The sequence below is a fragment of the Tarenaya hassleriana genome, unplaced genomic scaffold, assembly GCF_000463585.1.
Source record: "Tarenaya hassleriana unplaced genomic scaffold, ASM46358v1 Cleome81, whole genome shotgun sequence".
Classification (NCBI taxonomy): domain Eukaryota; kingdom Viridiplantae; phylum Streptophyta; class Magnoliopsida; order Brassicales; family Cleomaceae; genus Tarenaya; species Tarenaya hassleriana.
In genome coordinates, this window is record NW_010970575.1 from 180449 (window position 1) to 183139 (window position 2691).

The window sequence follows — 2691 nt, forward strand, 5'->3', positions numbered from 1 at the left end:
ACTCCATGGTCTGGTGCCATTTCTCGGAATCGGAACTCGCCACAGCCTCTGAATACGACGTAGGTTCGTCATGTTCTAACAACATGAGTTCGTTGTTTCCAGTCACAAGAAAACCATATCTTGTAGGCTCTTGGTGAATTCTACCAGATCTCCGAGGTTCACTAGGAGGTGCTGTCTCAACAACTCGTGATACAGGTTGGACTGTTTCGACCTGTTTGTTCGGTTCTTCGACTATTTGTGGTTCTCGAACTTCTTCGAGGTCCATTCTACTCCCACTAACTCTCTTGGAGACGAACTCTCTCTCCAAGAAAGATCCATTCCGAGCAACAAACACTTTGTTCTCAGATGGGTTGTAGAACCAGTACCCTTTAGTTTCCTTAGGGTAACCCACAAATATGCATTTATCAGACTTGGCGGATAGCTTATCAGAAGCAAGACGTTTCACGTAAACGTCACATCCCCAATCTTCATGAATGCTAACCTGGGACGCTTCCCAGTCCATATCTCATATGGAGTCTTCTGAACCGACTTTGTTGGACAGTTGTTCAGTATAAGCGCTGCTGTTTCCAAAGCATATCCCCAGAAGGATTTAGGAAGATCGACTTGACTCATCATAGACCGTACCATATCTAATAAGGTTCGGTTCCTCCTCTCGGACACGCCATTCCACTGTGGCGTTCCAGGTGGAGTCAGCTGTGAGACAATCCCACAATCTGCCAGATAGTCAGTGAACTCTTGGCTCATATACTCGCCGCCTCGATCAGATCGAAACAACTTGATCGTCTTACCAAGTTGGTTCTGCACCTCGTTTCTGAAAGTCTTGAACAATTCAAGCGTTTCAGACTTATGTCTCATCAAGTAGACATAACCGTACCTACTGAAATCATCAGTAAACGTAACAAAGTACAGATAACCTCCTCTAGCGGGAGAGCTCATAGGACCGCATACATCACTATGTATGAGTTCTAGCAACTCTGTAGCCCGTTCTCCTTTTCTAGAAAAAGGAGATTTTGTCATCTTTCCCATCAAACAAGAATCGCATGATTCAATTGACTCATAATCAAAAGAATCAAGAAGTCCATCAGAATGAAGCTTCGCTATGCGTTTCTCGTTGATGTGGCCAAGTCGATGTTGAAGATAAAATAAAGAATGTAAAAGAGGTCCGAGAGATAGCAAACGAAAAGGACCAAGAATTATTTTCTCCTCATGTACCAAAGGAAGCTCGGAATAAGGATAGTACGTTGCATGGGTTGCATGTCTATGAGGCTTGGAAAGGAAACATGGGTCACTTGGAAATCCATCATGGCAAGAAAGGAAAGTCAATGGGATATGAAAAAGAGACGTTGAAGGAGATTATACTAATCTGCATAATTCGCTCAGGATCTTTGAAGTTATGCCAAATGATGCAACATACCTTATTTAGCTTGAAGATCAATCCGTTGGAGCCTCTTTCCTTAGATAGAAATATTCATATTGATTTTCTGATCTTATAGACGTTAGAATACTAAACTTTAGTCCTACATACCTTGTATAAATATTAAGCATATTCTTATACAAATAATAATACAAACAAGGGACAATGTCCCCATTGCTCTCACTCACGCCCACTCTCCTTTTGTTTCTTCCTTAAATCCTTTTTATTTCTTCAGCTCTAAACACACCAAATTACACTAAAATCTTCAGTCGACAATGCCAGAGATAGGTCGGGTTTATGTCGTTCGGCTTAAACTGTTTGGTACTAACATTATAGATCGACCTGTATCCAGATGGTTCATCTTCCAAAATATAAAGGCCATTAAACTGGTAACCCTTACCATAGAATAAATCGCCTCTATAAATGGACAGACATTTGTTCTCAATAAAAAATCTGAAACCATCTGAGTCTAAGCATGAAATCGATATGATGTTCCTACTAATTGCAGGTACAAAATAACAATCATGCAACTCCAATACAAGGCCAGAAGGTAAAGTCAGATCGTAAGTCCCGACGGTCAATGCAGCAACTTTTGCTCCATTCCCGACGCGGAGATCTACTTCACCCTTCGCCAATTGTCTACTTCCTCGCAGTCCCTGCACATTTGCACAAATGTGCGAGGCACATCCGGTATCTAATACCCATGATGAAGAAGTACACAAGTTGGCTTCTATAACGAAGATACCAGAAGTTGAAGCTTCTGCAAGCTTCTTCTTCCTCTGATCTTCCAGATAGAGTCTGCAATTTCTATACTAATGCCCAAAGGCATGACAGAAATAACACTCTTCATTCTTGGGTTTGGGCTTAGGCTTAGTGACAACACTTGTCAATTTCCTTTTGCCCTTACCTTTGGAACGCTTCCTCTTGCTGGAACTCTTTCCAACAACCACCATATCATTCTTCCCTTGGCTCTCAGCTTTCTCTTGGAATGACATATTCACCTGATCAACCATCAATGAATTGTCCATGTCATCTAACGTAATTCCGAAGACATCTTTCCAAGCATCAAGCTGGACAAGTCCAGATCATCATCCTCATGCTTCCAATAAGCATCAATGATCGATCCAGAAACCTTGGTCAGAGGCTTATCCTTCATAAGGATAGATCGCATGGTGAGATTAACCAGATTCCTGCAACAGATATACACTACAGAAAAAGACAAACAAACAGACAGAAAATATGCAAGTCACTTAGTACACTTACTAACACAGATAATA